This window comes from Bactrocera tryoni, chromosome 1 (genome assembly GCF_016617805.1).
Source record: "Bactrocera tryoni isolate S06 chromosome 1, CSIRO_BtryS06_freeze2, whole genome shotgun sequence".
NCBI classification, from domain to species: Eukaryota; Metazoa; Arthropoda; class Insecta; order Diptera; family Tephritidae; genus Bactrocera; species Bactrocera tryoni.
The window spans coordinates 60,246,051-60,258,478 of record NC_052499.1 but is presented as its reverse complement, the minus strand read 5'-3'; the positions used below and the strand labels follow the sequence as shown (position 1 = coordinate 60,258,478).

General features: G+C 35.2%; 1 protein-coding gene across 2 annotated transcripts in view; it reads right to left on the bottom strand.

The window, feature by feature from the left end:
• The window catches only part of LOC120766241 (membrane alanyl aminopeptidase), a 107,197-nt gene that overhangs the window by 85,268 nt on the left and 9,501 nt on the right, over window positions 1-12,428 (bottom strand). The window lies entirely within an intron of this gene.

Here is a 12,428-nt window from a genome sequence, read left to right as displayed (position 1 = left end):
GCTGTTTGACAGCACGAAAAGGATCTGCCCTTACACCTCTATGTTTGAATTTGGTATCCCCGCGAAATTAGTACAGTTATGTAAATTGACATCTCTGAGCCGCTCGAAACCAAACGAGTTTTCAGACAATGGCCTCCCTATCATGCGATTTATTCTATCTTCTGCTGGAGAAAGTAATTCGTGCTGCAGAACTTAATCGAGCAGCTAAAATCTTCTAAAGGATTGTACATATCGCTGGCGTATGCCGACGATATTGATATCATTGGCCTCAACACCCGTGCCGTTAGTTCTGCTTTCTCCAGACAGGATAAGAAAGCATCTCAAATGGGTTTGACGGTGAACGACAATGTCAACCTCGGAATTTAACGCAGAATAACTCTTGCCAATAGGTGCTACTTCGAACCAAGTAGACTATTGCGAAGTAAGGTCCTCTATCTCCGGTTTGCGTTTTGTAGAGAGACATTCAAAGTTTGGTAGTTGATGGTTTCCGTTCGATGTATAATTTGTGATAGAGCTGGGCACTCACAGAGTGCATAGTGTAAGGAAAGAAATAGAGGTATCTAGATACACCGCAGTGCAGTGGACCGTCGGCTTAAATCGAGGTATTATTCTCCTACCTTTTTTCACCTATTCTCCATCCGTAACAACCACCGAATCTCCTTAATGCTAATGGCAGAAAATGTTACCTTTTTCCGTATTAAAATGTCTGTTGGAGGTTGGTGCAGGAGCATGTACTGACTAAAATGCCATGGTAACTCCTGCACAGGCTGTCTTCTGAATTCTATATAATTTTCTGATATTATATTCTTTATTTAGTGCCGGCCACCAGCCCAGTGATCCATATATAACAGATGCTCATGTGGACGTTTTCAAATTTTGTTGTTTAAAGCTATTTGTTTCGTTTGACAACCGCTATGGGGCTTGATTTGTCACTTCCACAAGCGTGAACTTGCTGACTTGTTGACATTTACTGTAGACTTCAATTACGCCCAAAGGCTAACAGTACACCACTTCTTTATTTTACGCAAGTAATATACTACAATAACACCAAAACAAGTACTTTAGAAGTGACTTTAGGAACTTTAAAGCTATCAAGGAAGATACGCTGAAGAGAAAATTCATGCCATTCAGTTTTTCAGAAGCTACGAAATCACATTGCTCTTCGTCGTTTATATTTCTTAACCGCCATTCCCTGTTTAAATAATTGTTTATTTTAACACTCACAAAAAAATTGCTCAATTATTATTGTTATAATACTAAATGTGTCGAAAAATGGGAAATAGTGTTTAATTATTTATGATATTTTACACATCCTCTTCATTTTGATGCCCATACAGTAGTTTTTCTTTATTTCATCGATTTTTTCTAAATAGTAATCGATTATGTAGGAGTACTTTTTTAAAATAAACTTCCAAACCTCACCACATAATTTACCAATTCATTTCCCTTATAAATGCGAGTAGGAATGTGTGTGTAGTTATATAAATATGTATATCACATATAAAGATATATTAATTATGTATTTGTTGTTTGTTTTTAGGTTTCTGATATTTCCGTATATAATTTCATTTTATAAACTAGTATATATCTACATACATTTACGGTTTTGCTCAATAATGCTTCTTTTCCCTTTTTAAGTTCATATATACTATACAAAACAAACAAACAAACGGGATTTTAAAGTGACAACAAAATCTGCCTTTAGCACTCGTATTTATTTCAGGGTCACAAGTACAAAGTCAGCAGCTTTCATAGCATTGAAGGCTACTTAAAGCTTTAACAGAAGTCGTCTTATCATTCAGTGTCATTTAACATAATAACCATATTGTCCTATAAATTCTCCTTAATGCTCTTTATATCATAATATATGTACATATATACTCTTTTTGGAAATTTTTGTTGCTTTTGTGTGGTCAAATTTCTGAAAGCAAACTTTGTGATCAAAGGAAATACACCTTGCCTAAATCTTAGCAAAACTCATCGCTGAGCACGAGAGAAGTTTGTCAAGTTTTTGATGTGGTCTCCTTCATTCTCTGGCGAAAATCTGTGCGTATTTGTGTATGTGGCTCAACCTTGAAAGGCATGCATCTTTATTTGCGCACAGCAGTCGCCCATAATTTGAAGTTAATGAAGATATGATTAAAAGGCACAACAGTTCCAAGTATTCCACTCAATTCCACGGAAACTAAAGGAATGAAACAACGAGTAGAATAAGCACAAACAACAAGTGGCAGCACAAATAATACCGAAGGCGGAAAGGTTGACAAATTTCAAAGTAAGAAACACTCAAAAATTATTAGAAAGCAAAATATAGCAGGTGAACTAAAGCTGTATGGACAAAGATAATTGGCTTTCATTGTGGGAAGGATTTTGGCTGCCGTGTGTTGCAATGACAAATAGTTATTTCTGACACAATGTGACAAGAGTTGCTAAAAATATTGAATATTAAGTGGTTCAATAAATTTAAAAATGTCGGTTCCCCGCAAGCGCAATCTAAGCAAAATCTAAACGTTTATACTGTTAAAACTTTATTGACTTGTTTTAACCGTTGTTGTTACGTTCTTCCTTACAAAATTTTAATTGAAGAACTGTTACCAGAAGCAAGCGAGATCATTATGTTTTCAGGATTTCAAAGCATGATGATAACACTGTCTAAAATAATAGACATATCAGCATGCTGGACGTTATCAGTACCTTTCAAAGTTTTTTTTTTAAATCATAGTAGAATTATAGATAAAGTGAAGCCGGAAGCACTTTATCTATAATTCTACTATGAGTGTTCTACACTTTAAACCCCATTGCAAAAATTTAGTTCTCTATGCATTAATTAAGATTTAAGTGCTCTTTTATACTTGTTATTTTATGGATTTTCAGTGCTGGTTTTCAAGTTAGTATCATATTCAAAACTGTTACGCATACGCCATGTATACAATGAAGCCATCCGGCTTATAATCTTTTTAAATTTTTACATTGTATTTCGTACCTATTTGTTGTCTTTTCAGTTGTCTTTTGTTTATTTATATATATTTTAAATTGATTTATCTATATTTATTTTAAATGTCATTTCCACAGATAAAATACTAAAGGGGTTGGGCTAATCTGGGATTTTCAAAACATCGAAAGGCTACTAAATTCATTATTCAATTGGTAGAATGCTGAACACAATTGTCCTTTCCTTCCCAAACTGCTGTAATGGTGAAGCTTTTGGTTAATTTCTTTAACTGAATCAGTAATTATGGTAATGGTACCAAGTTCAGGTTGTTCAATAAGTTTTGTTGTTCGATAAGAGAGGGTGTTGTTTTTTTGTACACTCTTCATATCACGTACTATATCACACATATCATTTACAAGTCATTTACTGTCGCCGTTTCAGAGTATTTTTTGACAATGGAAAAAATTTAATATCGTGCAGTGATGAAATTTTTATTTTTGGAAGGTGTAACACCGAAAGAAATTCATGAATGACTGTTAAAAGTGATAATGATTGTTCAGCAACAATTAGAACAGTAGAAAAATGGATTGCTGAATTGAAACATGGGTTCGTACAAGCCTTCAAGACGATCCACGTGCAGGACTTCAAAAAATGGCATTAACACCAAAAATCATAGCCAAAATACAGGATATTGTATAGGAAGATCGTCGATTGACTGAGAGCGACATAGTAGATACTCTACTCATCTCATTAGGTAGTGGGAGCTATATTTTAAGTGAAATTTCGGGGTTTAGAAAGCTGTGTGTACAATGGGTGCCGCATTCACTAACAATGGAACAAAAATGCATTTCAATGTGACTTTCTCAGCAACATTTGGAGCGTTTTAAAAAGGACAAGGTGGAGTTTGTGCATCAATTCATCACTGTGGATGAGACTTTGGTCTATCACCATGATCCTGAATCAGCACAAGAGGCTAAAGAGTGGTGTAGACCTGGTTGTTCGGCTTCGAAACGAGTTCGTGTCCGGAAATCGGCCAAGAAGGTTATGTCACCAGTTTTTTTGGGATGCGAGAGAAATTTTGTTTGTGAATTACTTACAAACTGGTAAAACAATTAATTTTGAATATTAAGGCAACCTTTTGGATCAGTTGAGGAAAAAATTGGTGAAAAAAACCCGGTTTGCAAAAGAAAAAAATCCTTTTTCATCAGTATAATCCATCGTGTTACGAGAGCATTTTGACAATGGCTAAAATCCATGAATTAAAGTTCGTATTATATAGTTCCATCGTATTCATCAGATTTTCCCCCCAGCGACTTCCAAAACTTTAAAAATTTATGCGTGGCAAGCGTTTTTGATCAAATGCAGAGGTCTTCACGTCTGATGAAGCGTATTTTGCAGACCTGCCGTATTGTCACTTCAAGGATGTGATCCACATATTGGAGGATCGTTGAAACAAGTATATTAATGTGCAGGGTGATTATACTGAATGATAAAGTGTATTTTGAATCATAAAGTCGTGTTTTTCTTATCAAACGACAAAACTTATTGAACAACCTGGTAGCTGAAGGTACTTTCCTGACTTTAGTCTTATGACATTTTTGCTTATATTCCAACTTAGACTTTACTTGTTTTAAATAATTACTTTGTTGCAAATCCATAAGCGTAAATTCTGTGAGATATTAACGTCGAATTCGACGTACGAATTGAGCGCGAGCGAGCGCGTAGCGGACACGTGCGTAGAGCTCAACGGACTAACCTGAACTATAGCCGCTAGCGTCTAAACAACACCTTGCAGAGAACAAACAAACCAGCCGCCGCGGAGAAACGGATTGTGCAAAAGTTGTGTGTGTTGTTGCCACTAACTGCTGCTGATGTTATTTCTGCTGCTGTTTAGCTTTGCCCGCCTCGAGTTTGTGTCTGTTAATATCGTAAACGTGATTTGTGAGTTCGAAAATGCAAAGCGCAAGCGTTCAATATGCGCCTTCAGTTGACGTTCATTCCGAAAACGAATGGTGGCAGCGTCAAGAGAGGCGTAACAGCATGTTGGTGTGGGTAATGTTTTGATTGTGCTCTGTTTAGGGCTACTAATGCTTGTTGTTACTATTGCAGCACTCTCGTATACTCGCTCAGAATAGGCTTATACTGTCAGCAAAATCCACTCCTCGAATGTGCTGAATTCCTTTGCATTGCTTGAGTTAGCCTTGAAATTACGACCAGCTTGCAGACAGGTGTGCATTTATTTATGTGTTTGGAAGTACATATTTATTGCTTTTATTTTCAAACTGCTGCGTGCAACAATTGGCAAATCGATAAGCGTGACAGCACTGATGCATTGTCGGTCAGGTGTGCTCACAATAGCAAAAACAAAAGAGATTTGCTTTACTACGACAACAACTGGTGAGAAATACAAGGGTGGCTCGAGAAGAACGGAGGTTAAAGTAAAGAACTAAAATTGCTGTTTGTATAACTATGCAATAAAAATTTTCTGGCGAAGTTACTATGGATCTCCTTAAAGAGGTAATCTAGTCTAGAGCCCTCAAACCGGCGTATTTTTCACAATTTATTCTAGTAGAGTTTAGAGTACTGGAAAAAAATTTCTATTCTTCCGGCTTGCATATGTATATGTGTATAAAAAACTTTAATATTCACCTTTGGGGCTCATCTTTTTCAAAGAAGGTATCTCTGGCAACGATGGTACTAGCAATCTGCGCAAAAATTGCACATATTTTGTTTTTTTTAGCTATTTAAAAATTTTTAGCAAAATGTCAGTCTTGTAAAAACGGTTAAATTATATTCCGAAACTAGCAGTGTATTGCTTCCAAAAATATTTCAATATTCACAAAGAAATATTTCGTACGCTCTTTCAAACGGCTTGACACTACCGCGTATTAGACCAGAAACAAATTTTTTTCACTTTCTGCCAATTGCGTAATGGTTTTGTGAGTCTAAGTTGCAATTTGAGCCAAAAATCGTAAAATAACTTTTTGAAAATTCTAGACGGTCCTTATCATAAAGAAGGCCAACTGCCACTCTGTAAAGCTTGATGAATAAATACAGCAAATAAGAACTTTATTTTTGAAACTTTGTAAGCAACCAGATTTATTCGGTTACCTTCGTAAGATTACTGCCATTTCTTATATCATTTTTCTTTCTATTGCTGCTGCATTTTAAACTGCTTTTTTATATCTTCACCACTATGTTTTAATTCTTCTTCTCTCCGTTGAATGACGCATGATTGCCTTACTGCAATTGCAATCTACTGCATAATTGCAGTTGTTTTTTTTTGATTTCATGTTCATTTAGTAGTTATCAGGCCACAAACCGCATGTAGCGGTTAAGTGCTTGCCATTTCTTGCACATGGCCACAACCACACATACAAATATTCAAGTTTTCAAAAGCTCGAGTACTTGTAATTATAGGATTATTGAGAAGCTAATAACACTTTGTGCTTCAAGTGTGTTTTAGCCTCAAAGTACTTTATGCAAGTGTGAGTGTTTATACATAAGATATGTATATATTATAGGACGGAAGTTGGGAAAATTTCTTGTGGTATTAAAATTGTGCAGTATCTTAAGAAAGTGGGAAATAAACACGTAATAAATTTACACATACGAAATCGAAGCAGTTAATTTTAAAATGACGGTACTTTACATTACATCAAGGATACTTATGCATCTTGGACAATCATCTAAAGGCTTAAGCCAGTTCTGGACTTTCAAAATATCTAAATCTGATTTTGGCTGAAAAGTTTTTTCAGGGTCTTAAAAGCAATACTCTATTGGTAGGATAATGAAAACAAAGTTTTGTTTCTGTCTAATGGGCTGTAGTACCGAAGCTTAAGGATCAGTCAGCTTTAGGACTGCATTTACTACAAAATCTTACGGCGATATGAGATCCTGGGCGTTTGTTTTAACTTAGATAGTCCGAGTTTCCTTAACTTTAGTCCGGATGGACGACAGAAAACATAGGTTTTATAGATTGTAGTTTAGTAGCCGCCACCATACTTACTAAAGCCTGAAAGAGGAAAAATTTAATTGTCATAGCCATGAGATAGTTTACTATTACAACTAGAAAAACTTTTAGTGTTTATTTTGCTGAAGTGAGGGTTAGAAGCGGGGGAAAGGTCAAATTTGACAAACAATAAATATTTCAAAATATCTTCTATAATGAGAATGTGTTTCTAGTTATTAAAAGGAAATTAAAATGTTATTAAATTTTCAATTTCTTCCCGATATGATGGCAAAGTAAGAAATTTTGATCATTGCAAATTTATTGAGGAATCAAAACTTTCATAATAATTCATAATTAAAGTCATAATTATTATATAATACATAATTAAGCGAATCAAACTTGAACAAGTTGAACCAAATTTTCCACACTAATGTTTTTTAAACCGCAAATTCTCTTAAAACTTGTATTATTTATTTTCTATAAAACTTCTGCAGACTTAAAGTAGCAAACCTGCCAGGGAATATATGATATGCACATGAGTGCACATTCTCGGTGTTGCCTTGCACTACTCAATTTTTACAATTTTATTGAAGAAGAAAGGGGAACAGCTGAGACAAAGTAACGATATCATTGCTTGGTGCATGCAACGGTGTGGACCTTGAAACGCCGCATTTGTCTTATTCATGAACAGCGTAAATGTTGCGGCAAATGAAGAGCCGTTATACCCAAGACTGGCTGCTGACTTTTATGCCTCTTGTTAGGTCTACAGTTGAAATTATTTCTTATGTGATTCTTCTGCAGCGCTTTATGAGATATTTGTTATTTGTATGTAGTAAATATTGTATGCATATGTTATGTAGAACGCATTTGAGACACTGACCATAGCAATTTCGTAAGAGTTATTGTTGCGAATAAGAACGAAAGGCAGCAGCGAAAAGGCATTAAATGGGATTTAAAAGAAAAATGCAAGAAAATTGGTATCCTGTAGTATTAAGCAGAAGATCTCTGAACACACATGTGGCCTACGAATTATAGGGAACACCTAACGAGATTCTAATGTATCCATCTTTATATATCTGCTGGTCTTCGTATAAAAATTACATACAACAGTGTAACGGTAGAGCAATTTTGCGATAAATTTCAAATAAATTCGAATAAAATAAAGTTTGTGCATCACAATTTACATACATTTACATACATCATATCCATACACACGCTTGCGCCAAAAATGTAACATTGCCCATACGTCCTGTAGCACCGTACATAAAACAAAATTGAAGCGTAGCTACATAAAAATAATATCTGCCGATTTCATGGGTGCTGTTCTTTGACTGGATAAGAAGACGATGACAGGTCATTAAGAAAACACAGAAAGTCGGTGTCTAAAATCGGCGGTAAAGCGTCGCTTCACAATAAAAATAATCGCTAGGCATGCGAATATTCTTGTAAGAAAATTCATACACGCGTTTTTGCTTCATTCAATTTTGATCTTTTGGTTCACTGAAAAAGGATTGTTATAAAATTGCAGGCGGCGTGTTTCTTCGAACCGCTCACATACACTCACCTAAACACGTATACACGCACATAAATGTCTTTATTCTATCACACTCTACTGCACTTCAAATCTTTTAACTTATTTTCCAAAGAAACTCTTCTATTAATATACTGTTATTTATATGTATGGATGCGTGTGCTCATTTTTACGTTTTATTGTTAAATTTCCGAAAGTCGGCAAGTCACAGGAACTCCGGTTGCCATAAATATGTGGTAAAGCACGGCACGACCCCTGTCTATATTGTCTCATACGTGTAGGCATTGATCTACTGAATATTTGGTAAAGATTTAAAATTCCTGCATTAACAATTTTCAATTTGTGTCGTTCTCACTCTTCTACAAAAAAACGGGAAAACTTTTTTGATTTTCGGAAGGCGTTCCTATAAATGCTTAGCACATCAATTAATTTTTTTCTAAAAATGTTAGAAATTGCTGGTGACCACCTGCTTTTTGGCCGATAGAGCAGTCTTAGACTTCCTTGGGGAATAATCGCCTATTTTGACCGCTTCTGCTTGTTGTTTGGTGGATTACCAGCTGCTTCCTGCTTCATCCATGTCCACGAAACTAAGCAAAAACGAATTGATATCAAACAGCGAAAAAGACTGCTGAAAAATTATTTTCAGCAAAATCTGTTATCTCGCGTTTCCATCAATAGCTAGACAGTACGAGATCGTGAATCTCCATAATGCTATCTTCCATGCTATCTGTGAGACACCTCGGTACGGCTCATCAGAAATCGTAATTGTCGACCGGACTTGTGCCTAAGTTCTTTTATAGAAGTAGAAACTAATACAGAACAAACAAGTAAGGAAGAGTTAAGGTCGGGTGCAACCAAATATTTCTTACTCTTGCTACTTTGAGGAATCAATGCTTATAAAATACCTAAATGTGTAAAATGTCTACCAGCGAATTGTAATCCCAGCAATTTTATCTACACCTCTACTATAATTACTCATACACTGCCTAATATGTAGGATATGTATTAGTTGCAAATGCTCTGTGGTTCAGTGAAGCTCACGGTAAGTACTACTGCGCACCCCAACGAACTGTTGTGTAAATGTGAGACGATTTTGATATTTTTGATGCTACGCATACTCAAAAAATTTTGACATACAAGCGCTCTTCGTGTTGTTTACAGTAACTTAAAATATTCTTCTCGACCAATAAATGGAAGTAAATCGCGAACATTTTCGTCCGTGTCGATTGGTCGAAAGAAATGTTAATAAAATACGAGAGTGGTTCTTCGAAATACATCTATGACATGGTGACAGGTGATGATACATACACTAAAAACATCCATTTGATGAGTCGTCTTCCATATAATGCTGACTTTGCACTTCTTGACTTCTTTTATATATCCGTTCGTAAAAAATAAACTAAGTAGTCAATATTTTTCGACACCTGAAGAGACGGTTGATGCATTCAAAAGGCATGTTTTGGATATACCTCAATCAGGCTCCAACGCATGCAAGAGAGTTTAGGCCTTAATGGAGAATATTTTGAAAACAATATAGCGGTTTTCGATGATTAAAAGTTGTTTTTTTTCGAATTCCGATATATAAAAGACAAGCTATGTTTGTGAAATGTGCACGCATACATACTTGTATACATAAATGCACATTTGATGGTTAATATTGTAAAAAACATATATGTATATTAGAAATATTAAGATTTTGTTTGACTTTCGATATTGTGGTTTCTATTAAAATCACAAGTGTATCTTATCAATATTTTACAACTAAATTTATTTAAGGGTTCGTAAATACATATATGAAACAGTTACCTATTAAGAGCGAGGTGGGTAATGGGTTTTCTCATTATAGTTACTGTATAAATCCCAATTATTGAATAAAAAGCACGTCAAATAGCTGCAATAATTTATTGTGTAGTTATAGTGCCCAAATATCGGAAATGTGGACTCTGGTATCTATAGTTGACTTTTGACCGAAAATATCGATCAATGTATGGTATACACAGTTAAAATTTAGAGAAAATCTTCTCCTTATAATCGTTTCTCTGTGTAGCAAAATTATGTTAAATCGGGTCAATACTTCTATGAGTCTTATATGTATACCTAGTATAAAGATTTTCGAACTTTCAAAGAATTAGCTAAAATCGGGTCAATACTATCCCCAATTCCGATATTTTCCTGAAGGAATTTCTCGAATTACGATTCTGGAAAGTGCAAGGGTATAATATGTTCAGTTAGACCCGAACTTAGCCTTTGCTTACTTGTATGTTACAACATTTCACAGCTTTCATTAATTGAGAAAGGCAAATCCTCTAAAAGACAGCCAAAGAAAACGAGCCATGTTTGCATAAAAATTCGTAAATGGTTAGCTTCCTTTCGCCTCTAATTGCGCAAATACAATTTAAAAGGGCTGTGGCAGCTGCAAAAGAGCATTAAAAGTAGGCCAAGTACACTATGAAAGACAACAAGTACAATGAGAGGCAACAACAAATGAAGCGCCTATTTATTTAATTAGCCGAAATGAGCTAGCTTCGGTAGCCGACAAGAAGTCTTTTTGATCTTTTCCCTCGGTTGTGAAAGGGAAGTGAAATCTGTAAATACAAAAGTAAACAGAAATATAGACATGTGTATACACTGCCCCTATCAGCTTTATATAATTGCTCTTGTAGTTGTTTCTTGTTAAGATTCAAGCAAAAATTATTTTTACTCTATTTTTCTGATCTTCGTATACAATCTAATCACTCGGCAAAGAGAACATGTGGAAAGAAAGAACCCGTTATTTGGTTTTGCTATTTTCTATTATTTTGATGGAGAAGTGTGTTGTAATTTTTTCGTCATCAGGTTAGCATTACGCAAATTTTTTCAGTTTATCTTCAACAGTTGAATGCGTATTGCAACCAATTTTTGTACTGCTAAAGTAAACTATTCGGCTTTAATATGGGTAAAGGAAAATCAAGTATCTGTTGAGGAGAGATCCAAAATTGAAGCTTACAAGGAAGCAGTGGATGTCAATAAAGTTCAATATCCAAAAATGGGCAGAAGTCGTAAAGTTATATCAGCATTCCTCAATAAGTTGAATTACGGCAAAAATAACAAAGGAGGAAATAATAGAGTGATTTCCGCCGCTGATAAGATAGCAATTTTGAGAGAAGCCTCAAATTCTCACGCCTCGACCGCAAAGATTAGGGCAATGTTAATGTTAAAGTGAGCTTATCTACAATTCAAAGAGTGATACGTAGTGCCTCACATTTAAAAAACTGGAAATTAAAGAAAAAATCCCCACTAAACGCTTTGCTAGAAAGGAAGTGCGCTTGAATTTTGGGAGGAAGCACATGACATGAAATTCTGATTGGCGCTACGTTGTCTTCTCGGATGAAAAAAAAATTAATTTGGAAGGTCCGGACGGATACAACTACTACTTCCATGATCTTCGCAAAGAGGAACATTAGTTGGATCGCCTTCATAGTAGGGTGTGGGGTGTGATGGTGTGGGGCGCCAATATAAGGAAAACGTGGCTGGGATGGCTAGCTCGCAGTTTACGAGTCTGGGAACAATATTCCAACAAAGATGAGCCACAATTGAAGGCACTGGCGACGCTTGGTCCACCATTTCACTCCTAATTATAATGGAAAATTGTATGAATCGCTCCCCAATCGAATCTATGAGGTATCACCAAGGAGGATCGACACATTATTAATTTTTGTATAAAAATGTTAAAATTACTATATGTAACACTTTATAAAAAATTTCATGGTTAAAAAACTTTTCAACAATGAAAAAAAATGATGTATGCTAACCTGATGACCAAATTTGAATTGTTAAGTTTTATGTTATTTTTCGAAAAAAAAAAAAAAAATATGTTACAAAAATAAATAACCAGTATTTTTTGTTTTATTTAACTCGGAATTGAATGCGCCATAAACAAAATAACTTTTATTAATTTTAAAAACATTAGCGCTTTTTGTTTCGAACCTAAAGCACTTACACGAGGGTATGTGCCGACCTGATGATGCGCAGTG